Here is an 11723-nt window from a genome sequence, read left to right as displayed (position 1 = left end):
AAAACCACAGGCCAATATCTCTGATATATATTGACACAAAAATCCTCAATAAAAGGCTAGCAAACTGAATTCAACAACATATTAAAATGATCAGTCATCATAACCAAGTGGGATTTGTCCCAGGGATGCAAGTATGGTTCAACACATGGAAATCAATCAATGTGCTATGTCGTATCAACAGAGTGAAGAACAAAAACCATATGATCATTTCAATTAATGCTGAAAATGCATTAGATAAAATTCAACATTCCTGAAACCAACCTGGACAACATAGAGAGACACTGTCTCTATAAAAACTTTAAAAATTAGCTTGGCATGATGGCATGTACCTCTAGTCCCAGCTACTGAGGAGGCAGAGGTAGGAGGATTTCTTGAGCCCAGGACGTTGAGGCTGCAATGGGCTGTGATCATGCCACTGCACTCTAGCTGGGGCAACAGGATGACACCCTGTCTCAAAAAATATACATATATTATATATAATATACATTATATAATATAGATTGTTATATATTATATAATATGTAATATATATTTTTATTTATATATTATATTATATTATATATATATTTTTTTAAAAATCCATTCATGATAAAAAGCCTCAGAAAACTGGGTACAGAGGAACATACTCCAACATCATAAAAGCCATATATGACAGAGCCATAGCTAGTATCATACTGAATGGAGAGAAATGGAAAGCTTTTCCTCTAAGACCTGAAACAAAACAAGGATGCCCACTTTTACCACTATCATTCTACATAGTAGTAGACGTCCTAGCTAAAGCAATCAGAAAAGAGAAACAAAGAGCATCCAAATTGGAAAGGAAGATGTCAAATTACCCTTGTTTACAGATATGATCTTATATTGGAAAAACCTAAAGATCTACAAAAAAACTATTAGAACTGGTAAATTCAGTAAAGTAGCAGAATATAAAATCAATACAAATTAGTATCCTTCCTTTCTTTTATATACTTTTTTTTTTTTTTTTTTTTTTTTTTTTGAGATGGAATCTCATTCTGTCACCTAAGCTGCAGTGCAGTGGTGCAATATCGGTTCACTGCAACCTCCACCTCCCAGGGTCAAACAATCCTCCCACCTCAGCCTCCTGAGTAGGTGGGACCACAGACATGTGTCACCACACCTGGCTAATTTTTTGTAGAGAAAAGGTTTCACCATATTGCCCAGGCTGATCTCAATCTCCTGAGCTCAAGTGATCTGCCCACCTCAGCCTCCCAAAGTGCTGGGATTACAAGTGTGAGCCACCATGCCTGGCCAAAAAATCAGTAGCATTTCTTTATGTCAACAGAGAACAATCTGAAAATGAAGTCAATAAAGTAATCCCATTTACAATAGCTATGAATAAAATTAAATACCTAGAAGTTACTTTAACCAAAGACATGAAAGACCTCTACAGTGAAAATTACAAAGCATAGGTAAAAGAAATTGAAGGGCACACCAAAAAAATGGAAAGATATTCCATGTTCATGGATTGGAAGAATCACTATTGTTAAAATGTCCATACTACTCAAAGCAATCTACAGATGCAATGCAATGCCTATCAAAATACCAATGACACTCCTCAAAGACATAGAAAAAACAATCCTAAAACATATATGGAACCACAAAAGACCCAGAGTAGCCAAAGCTATACTGAGCAAAACGAACAAAACTGGGGGAATCACATTACCCCAGTTTTTTATACTCACACACACATGCAGACATATAAATTTGCACGTTTTTAATTTTTACAGTTTATATATACATACCTCAACATGTTATATATATATATATATATATATATATATATATATATATATAAACTGTAAAAATTAAACTAAGTGGTTTTAAAAATTCAATAGTATTTTATCATTATAAAGTGAAGGTGGATTTTCTGTTGTTGTTGTTGTTGTTGTTGTTGTTGTTGTTGTTTGAGACAGGATCTTACTCCATAGCCCAGGCTGGAGTGTACAGTAGCAAAATCTCGGCTCACTGCAACCTCTGCCTCCCTGGCTCAAGTGAACCTCCCACCTCAGTCTCCCAAATAGCTGGGACCACAGGCATGCAGCACCATGCCTGACTAATTTTTTGTATTTCTGGTAGAGTCAGGGTTTCACCATGTTGCCCAGGCTGGTCTTGAACGCCTGAGCTCAAGAGATCTGCCCACCTCGGCCTTCCAGAGTGCTGGGATTACAGGCGTGAGCCACTACGCCCAGCCAGGATTTTCCTTGTATGACACCAAGCCTGAAAACTAGAAAGAGAAAAGACTGGTAGACTTAACTATAAAAACATTTAAATATTCTGCACTATGCAAGATACCATGAACAAAATTAACAGATAAATGACAAACTGGGAAACAATATTTGCAACACATAGAGAGAGGTTTTAAGATGGCTGCCTATAGGCATCCAGCACTCACCTCCTCCATAAAGAAAAACCAAAATAGCAAGTAGAAATCACACTTCAAATAGAGCATCTAAGACAGAACACTGAGATTCAACAGAGTAATGACAGCAAACACCTGAGGCATGAAAGGAGCGGGAAAGCAAAGTAGCCAGTTAGGCCAGGATCAGCTGGGAACCCAGAAACGTTTCTCAGTGCAGGCAAAGGGCCAGTGAGAGATCCCCAGCAGTCCGCATTCCCACCACAAACTCTCGTAACTCTAGCCATGGGAGAGCCCCTCAACCTTCCTGGGCCCTGAGACTAGCATAAGGGAGCTGCCTGGGGACCTCACAAAAGCATTGTTCCAGAAAGGGAGCTCACACTGAGTACCAAACACCACCCCTCTGAGACATTAACAGCTGCAGCACAGTGACATTTTGGGAGCTCAGCCCTGACAAGACTGAATCCTGATCTGGGGACCAACAGCCCCGGATCATCCTCCCACATCCAGCCAGAGGACTGCAGCAGAATGACGCCAGTTGGACCTAGTGGAGCAGAAGGGTTCCCGGTACTCTAACATACCCCTGAAATAGGTGGTGTAGCACGAGGGAGGATGTACCCAGGACAAAGGGAGTCAAAGCATGTGTTCCCCAGAGCCAGAAACCCACCTCAGCCTGGGGCTGAGGCCATTGCCACTGACAGCAACTCAGGCAGCAGCAAGACTGCAGTACACCTGCGTGCATCCTGAGGACAGGGTCTCCATGCTTGCCATCACTGGTGCAGCCTCCATTGCCACCACCAAGAGCCAAAGCATTCTCCACTGACAGCAAACCCGTCCCACTCCAGCAGCAGAGCACTTGAAAGTACCCTGAGGACTGGCTGTCCTGCTGCCAACACTGCCACCACTACCACCACCGTGGGTGCCAAAGCATGCACTCTCCAGAGCCTGAGTCTGCCTGCTTGCAGCTGTTCCCACTGACGGCAACCCTGCCTTCCCAAGCAGCAGGGCCACAGCACATTTCCATGCCTCTGAGGACAGGCTGTCACCACCTACCACTGCTGCTGGTACTACACAAACACTGCTTTGGGAGGCCTAAAGATTATAACACACTGCCCACTATGTGTACCACCAGAGGACCTGAGGACAGAGCCACTTGGCCTGCCACTTCCCCTCCCCCAACTCCCAGTGCCTGAACAAGCCACCTGGGGACTTGAGGATCATTCCTCCATCCACCCCTTTTGGGGGCTGAGAATGAGCCCATCCTACCTGCCATTACTACCACCACAGCTGGCATCCACCCACACATGCCATCTGGGGGCCTGTAGGCTGGCCCATGCACCCACTGTAGCCACTGCTAACACCAACATAGGCCACTTAGGAGCCTGAGGATTGTACTGCCACCTCTACGGCCATCGTCCACACCATACATGCTGCCCAAAAGACCAAGGATGCATCCACCTACCCAGCTCACCACTGCCACTGCTGGCACCTGACCAAACTATCTGGAGGCCCAAGAACCAGTCCACTAACATCAGTGGCTGCATATATCACCTGGTGACTCAAGAACAGGTATGCTGAACATGCCATTACCACACTGGGGACAAGGACTGCCCCAGCTGGCATCTGTGCCCCCAGTAAAACTTAACCACAGCCTCCACTAACAACCATAGCCTAAGCCACTGAGGAAGTCACAAAAAACACTGACATTATTTATAGCCAAAGAAATCATACAGAGACTACACTACTGCATGCATCTAGACTCAAAGCCAAAATGTCCAACCCAACTAATAGCTCAGATGCCCTAGGAAATCTAATCCAAAAATTGGAAAAAATAACTGTTATACCAGATGTGCAGGTATCAACATAAAGACACAGAAACATGAAAAAGCAAGGAAATATGATGTCTCAAAAGGAACACAATAATTGTTGAGCAACAGATTCCAATAAAAAAGAGATGTATGAAATGCTGAGAAAAATGTTCAAAATATTCATTTTAAAGCTTAGTGAGAGACAAGAAATCACAGAACAAAAAGGAATCAGAAATGTGATTCAGGATATGAATGAGACAGATATCATAAAAAAGTGATATAGAAACCCTGGAACTGAATAATTCAATAAATAAAATTTAAAAATACATTTCAGAGCTTCACTAGTAGATCAAGCAGAACAAAGAATTTCAGAACCTGAAGAGAGGTCTTTTGAAATAATCCAGCCAGACCAAAAATTATTTAAAAAAAGAAAAAGAAAGAACAAAACCTATGTGACATGTGAGACATCATAAAGTAATCAAATGTTTGAATTTTTGGCATTCCAGAAGATGAATAGAAGATCAAAGGAATAGAAAACATATTTCATGAAATCATAGCTTAAAATTTCCCAAGTTTAGTCAAAGACTTAGATATCTAGATATAAGAACTCAGAGATCACCAAACTGATACAGTCAAAAAGGTCTTCACCCAGAACATTATAGTCAAATTGTCAAAAGTCAAAGACAAAGGGAGACTTCTAAAAACAGCAAGAGAAAAGCATCTATCATATATAAGAGAGCTCCCCCTGACCCCAGCCATCACATTAACAATGGATTCCTCAGCAGAAGCCTTACAGGCAATGAGAGAATTAGATGATATATTCAAAGTAGTGAAAGAAAAGAAAAAAAAAAGGCCAGCCACGGATACTATACCCAGCAAAGCTTTCCTTCACAAATGAAGGAGAAAGCAAGTTTTTGTTTGATTCCCAGATAAGCAAAAACTGAGAGAATGCATCACCACTAGTCTGATTCTGTAAGAAGTGGTTAAGGGGTCCTACAACTGAAAGTAAAAAAATTGTATCTACCATCATGAAAACACATAAATGTATACAACTCACTGGTATAGCAAATGTACAAATAAGGGGGAGAAAGGACTCAAATGTTACTGCTATAGAAAACCATCAAGGCACAATGATAAAACAATAAGAGAGGAACAAGGGATATACAAAACCACCAGAAATCAATTAATAAATCAACGGGAATAAGCCCTCACATAACAATATTAACCCTGAATGTAAGTGAATTAAATTTTCCACTTAAAATTTGTAGGCTGTCTGAATGGATAAAAAAAATTACCCAACTACATGCTGCCACAATAAGCTCACTTCACCTGTAAAAACACATATAGCCTGAAAGTAAAGGGAATAAAAAAAATATTCCCTACAAATTGGAAACCAAAAGTGATCAGGAGTAGCTATACTTAACATCAGACAAAACAGATGTTAAGTCAACAATGGTAAAAAGAGACAAAAATGGTCATAATATAATAATAAAGGATCAATTCAGCAAAAAGATACAACAATTCTAAATATGTGTGCATCCAACAATGGAGCACCCAGGTATATAAAGACAATATTATTAAATCTAACGGGAGAGAGAGGCTCCAATACAATAATAGTTGGAGGCTTCAACAACCCACTCTCAGCATTAGAAAGATCATCTAGATAGAAATTTAACATAGAAATATTGGACTTACTGCACTTTAGACCAAATGGACATAATAGATATTTACAGAATTACATTCTGTAAATTGCAATTGCAGAATATACATTGTTCTCATCAGCACATGGGACATTCTCTAGGACAGACCATATGTTAGGCCAGAAAACAAAACTCAACAAATTTTTTAAAATCAAAATTAAACCAAGTAACTTCTCAGACCACAATGGTATAAAATTAGAAATCAATGACCAGAGAGACTTCAGAAACTGTACAAGTAGAAATTAAACAACACGTTCCTGAATGACCATTGGCTCAAGGAAGAAATTAAGGAGGAAATAAAAAATGTCTTGACACAAATGAAAATTTAAATACAGTATACCAAAACCTATGTGATATGGCAAGCAATGCTAAGAGAGAAGTTTATAGCAACAAACATCTACATCAGAAAAAACAAACCCACAAAGCTCTCGAATAAACAACCTAATGATATACTTCAAAGAAACAGAAAAGCAAGAACCAAACCCCAAACCTGAAGAAGAAATAATAAAGATCAAATATAAGAGCAGAACAAAATGAAATGAGACTAAAAAGATCAATACAAAGGATCAACAAAACAAATATGGTTTTGTGTGTGTGTGTGTGTGTGTGTGTTGTTTTTGAGATGGAGTTTCATTCTTGTCACCCAGGCTGGAGTGCAGTGGCACAATCTTGGCTCACTGCAATCTCTGCCTCCCGGGTTCAAGCAATTCTCCTGCCTCAGTCTCCCAAGTAGGGATTACAGGCACCCACCACCATGCCCGGCTAATTTTTTGTATTTTTAGTAGAGACAGGGTTTCACTATGTTGGGCAGGCTGGTCACGAACTCCTGACCTCAGGTGATCCGCCCGCCTCAGCCCCCCAAAGTGCTGAGATTACAGGCATGAGCCACTGCGCCTGGCCCAAAAATTGATTTTTTAAAAGATAAACAAAATGAATAAACTTCTGGCTAGACTAACCAAGAAAAAAAGTGAAATGACTCAAACAAAACCAGAAACAAAAAAGGTCACATTAAAACCTAGAAGAAACAGATAAATTCCTGGATGCATACAACTTACCAAGACTGAATCGGGAAGAAATAGAATACCTGAACAGGCCAATAATAAGTAATGATGTTAAATCAGTAACAAAAAGTCAAACAAACAAAAACCAAGGACCAGATATCTGCCAAATTCTACTAAACTTTCAATGAAAAACTAACACGAATTCTTTTCAAACTATTCCAAAAAAGTGGAAGAAGAGGGAATATTCCCTGACTCATTCTATAAGGCCAGCATTACCCTGATATCAAAAACAGACAAGGCCCCAACATCAAAACCTACAGGGCAATATACCTGATGAGCACAGACACAAAAATCCTCAAGAAGATACTAGCAAATCAAATCCAATGACACATCAAAAAGATTATACACCATGATCAAGTGTGATATATCCCATGGTTGTGAGGATAATTCAACATATTCAAATCAATATGTTGTGATACATCACATTAACAGAATGATGGACAAAAACCATGTGATCATGTCAACTGATGCAGAAAAAGCACTTAATAAAATTCATCATCCTTCATGTTAAAAAAAAAAAAACTCTCAACAAACTAGGCATACAAGGAACATACCACAGCATAATACGGGCCATATATCAGAAAACCACAACTAACATCATGCTGCATGGGGAAAAGCTGAATGCCTTTCCTATAAGAACGGGAACGGAACAAGAAAAGGATGCCCACTTTCACCACTGTGTATTAGTCAACATAGTGCTAGAAGTCCTACCCAGAGCAATCAGATAAGAGAAAGGGGGAAAAGAAAAAGCATCTAAATTGGAAAAGAGAAAGTCAAACTATCCCTCTTTGCAGATGACATGATCTTATATTTAGAAAAACCTAAAGTCTCCACGAAAAAACTCTTAGATCTGATTAACAAATTCAGTAAAGTTGCAGAATATAAAATCAACAAATAAAAATCAGTAGCATTTCTCTACACTAATAATGAACTACCTGAAATAAAAATCAAGAAGGAAATCCCATTTATAATACCTACCAAAAAGTAAAATACCTACAAATAAACTTAACCAAAGAGGGAAAAAAGCTCTCCAAGGAAAACTATAAAACAGTGATGACAGAAATTGAAGTGGACACAAACAAATGAAAGGACATCCCATGCTTGTGGATTGGAGGAATTAATACTGTTAAAACGACCACACACCTAAAGCAACCTACAGATCCCGTGAAATTTCTCTCAAAATACCAGTGTCATTTTTCACAGAAACACAAAAAATAATTCTAAAATTTTTATGGGAACAAAAACAAGCCCAAATAATCATAGCAATCTTAAGCAGAAAGAACAAAACTAGAGGCATTATACTACCTGGCTTCAAACTGTTACAAGGATATAGTAACCCAAAGAAAAAAAATTTGAATAAATATAGACACATAAACTAACAGAACAGAATAGAAAACCTAAATATAAATCCGCATTTTTTACAGCTTACTGATTTTTTACAAAGTCACCAAGAACATACATGGGAGAAAGGACAGTTTCTTCAATAACTGGTTCTGTGAAAATTGAATATACATATGCAGAATAAAGTATATATTTCATTGTACATCAAAATAAACTCAAAATAGATTAAAGACTTAAAAGAAATCTCTGAAAGTATAACACTACTAGAAGAAAACACACAGGAAGCACTTCAGGACACTGGTCTAGTCAAATATTTTATGGCTAGGACCTGAAAAGCGCAGGCAACCAAAATGAAAATAGAAAAATGGGACTATATTAAACTAAAAAGCTTCTGCACAGCAAAGAAAACAATCAGCAGAGTGAAGAAACAACCTGTTGAATAGGAGAAAACATTTGCAAACTATTCATCTGACCAGAAACTATTACCCAGAATATACAAGGAACTCAACTCAACAGCAAAAAAAAAAAAAAAAAAAAAAAAAAAAATCCCATTTAAAAGTGAGGAAAGGACATGAGTAAACAGTTCTCAAAAGACATACAAATGGCTCACAAGTATATAAAAAATACTCAGTATCACCAGGCATCAGGTAAATGCAAATCAAAATCATGAGATATCATCTTGCCCCAGTTAGAATGGCTATTACTAAAAAGACAAAAAATAAGACACTAGCAAGGATTCAGAGAAAACAGAACTCTTCTTCATACTATCGGTGGGAATGTAAATTAGTACAGCCATTATGAAAAGCAGTATGGCGATATCTCAAAAAACTAAAAATAGAACTACCATATGATCCAGCAATACCACTACAGGGTATTTATCCAAAGGAAAAGAAATTGGTATGTCAAAGGGATACCTGCACTCCCATGTTTATTGTAGTATTAGTCACAATAGGAAAAATATGGACCCAACCTAAGTGTCTATCTACCAATGGATGAATAGATGAAGAAAATGTGGTTTATATACATAATGGACTACTCAGCTATAAAAAGAATGAAATCCTGTCATGTGCAGCAACATAGATAGAACTGGAGGTCATTACGCTAAGTGAAATAAGCAGGCACAGACACAAATGTTGCATGTTCTTACTCATATGTGGGAGCTAAAACACTAATCTCATGGAGTTAGAGAGTAGAATGATGGTTACCAGAGACTGGGAAGGGTGTGTGTGTTGGAGGCAGAGGATGAAGGAAGATTGGTTAATTGGTACAAACATACAGTTAGATAGAAGAAATAAGTTCTAATGTTCGATAGCAGAGTAGGTGACTATAGTTCACAACAATGTATATTTCAAAATAGCTAGATGAGAGGACTTGAAATGTTTCCAAAACATAGAAATGACACATACTTGAGGTGCCAGATATCGTGAATATCCCTACTTTATCATTACACAGTCTATGCAAGTAACAAAATATCACATATGCTCCATAAATATATGCAAATATTATGTATCAATAAAAATGTTTTTAAAGTTAAAAATATATAGTTCACAAGATAGCTCAAATAAACTAATACAAATTTTACTTGTGGATAATACTCTGTGTATTTAAAAGAAAGATACTATTTGCAAATAATCTATTGCTTCACTCCAAATAAATTGAAAATTATTAGATTTAATTATACTTTGAGATGATATATACTTCTTAATTGTTGAGAGATGTAGATTTTCTTTTCATTGCTAGTGTTTGTCTCTATAACACATGACACTAGGTGACATCTGGTGCCACACTTTCATTTGTAATAAAGACCTGTTCCTTTTCTAATAAGCAGCATATATATCAACATGTTTCCCATTCAATTTGAGTCCTCCTATAAATCTAGCACCTGTTTAAGTGCTATGAAAACAGTATTGGTCTCATGGAACTTACTTTCCTGTGCCATGACTCAGATAAAGAAACAAATAATAAAATATTTAACCATAGTTTCAAAGTTCTACCTCCAGCATGGTAGGATAAGCCCAGTATAGCCTAATTCTCCCTCTAAAGCTCTAGATAAAATGAAGCAACTACATGGGGACTCTGAAAAGTAAACAAAAGTAAGTCGGTCATGGAATGTAGCCAAAAATGTAGAGGTGCTACCTCTAAGAGGTACGTCTCCCAGGTCTTTGATTTTCTATCTCATGGCCTTTCCCCAAGGAAAGGACCTAGTCACACAACTGTGCAGAAGAGTAGCAGCATGAGTGGCTAAAACTGCAATAAAAACCCATCTTTCTGGACAGAGGAACCAGGAAAAGGGGCCTCAGAAGGCCAGAATGTATGCAAATTTTCAGAGACGAGAGAGCTGGAAAGGGGGATCATCTGTACATGAGCCTATGCAAGACTTGGGCTTATCCCTGAGTTTCATAAAGGTTGCACAGATCAACATAAACATAGCAAAGATTTTAAAACCTGAACTAAAATTTAAACTACAAAAGATGGCTGACTTTTGTAGCTAGCGTGCACTGTTCTCATTGAGAGGAGACAAAGTGGTAAGTAAACATTAGTTCTTCAACTGCATCATCCAGGAGGACATTCTAGGATTCATCAAGTAAGTAATGCAACTCATGGAGAACAGAGAGGAGTGAGACAGGATAGTTGCTCACCCAGGATTGGTGTGGAGCCAAGGGAGACCCCCTATCAATGTGGAGAAATGGTGAGTGAGAGGCCCTGGGTACCCGCACTTCTGCCATGGACCTTTGCAACCCCAAGCTCAGAAGATCCTTCCTGACCCCTTCCACCTAAGGCCTCTGCACAGACACAGAGAGTTGCATGGAGTCTGAGCAAAGCCACCACTCAGGCATGTGCAGAGACCAAGGGGCCTTGGACCCCTGGGCTCATGGAACTAGTAGCTATAGCTCCAGCAATGGGGGAGGCCAGGCTCTCTCTCATGCCCCGAGGATAAGGGCCAAACCCAAGACAGACTGCATGCCTTGCTTTTGCTGTACTTTCCTGGACAAGGACCACTGGTCTGGGACCCCAGCATGACCACCCCAGCCCCACCTGAGCTCTCAGGCTGGTAGCAGTTCTGCATTTCCCTGGGACAGAGCCCCCAGAGGTAATAGGCAGGCCCACCATTTTTGCCACTGAGCAGCCCCACTCCTACTGGCCTCGGGCTCATGAAAAAGTAAAGAGCTTAAGGATGATTGTGCTTCAGCACAGCACAGCTGCCTTACGTAAAAGTAGCCAGGACGCTTTCCACATGGGTCCCTGTCCCTGTTCCTCTTCACTGGACAGGGCCTCTCAACCTGGGCTACCAGCACAACTCTGCTGCCCCGACTTGAACACTTTAGTCAGTGGCAGCTCTGCATTTCACTGATGAGGAAATCCCAGAGACAACCCACAGCCACTCTGCCACTGCAGCTGAAGTGGCACTGCCCTTATTGCCCTTGCTCTGGAGAAG

This window comes from Chlorocebus sabaeus, chromosome 15, assembly GCF_047675955.1.
Source record: "Chlorocebus sabaeus isolate Y175 chromosome 15, mChlSab1.0.hap1, whole genome shotgun sequence".
In the NCBI taxonomy this organism is placed as follows: Eukaryota; Metazoa; Chordata; class Mammalia; order Primates; family Cercopithecidae; genus Chlorocebus; species Chlorocebus sabaeus.
The sequence above is the reverse complement of the archived record's forward strand: the minus strand, read 5'-3'. Positions refer to the sequence as shown.